Raw genomic sequence first — 328 nt, 5'->3', positions numbered from 1 at the left:
CAGATTCCTATCCAAACACAATTCTTGTCATCAACACGAGAGGTTCAGGAAAAGTACTCCAGCAAGCCTTTCAGAGATCTTGAACACCCCTACTATTTTTGCACAATCCATATTCAGGAATAAGGAGGAGAGAGTACCTTTAGGGCTTATATCCGGCGTAGCAACAGCCAGAAGGCAGAGTGGGTGTTTGAGGTAACAGGTAACGAAGGCTGTTAGTGGGGACAGCTTTCCTTTTTAACTGGGTGGGGTCGGATCAAGGAAGAGGCACCCAGTAGGACCCCGAGTCCCGCGCGCGGCCGGCAGAGGGCGCTGGGCTCACCGTCGCCGG

Source organism: Colobus angolensis, unplaced genomic scaffold, assembly GCF_000951035.1.
Source record: "Colobus angolensis palliatus isolate OR3802 unplaced genomic scaffold, Cang.pa_1.0 Scaffold193, whole genome shotgun sequence".
NCBI lineage: Eukaryota > Metazoa > Chordata > Mammalia > Primates > Cercopithecidae > Colobus > Colobus angolensis.
The sequence above is the reverse complement of the archived record's forward strand: the minus strand, read 5'-3'. Positions refer to the sequence as shown.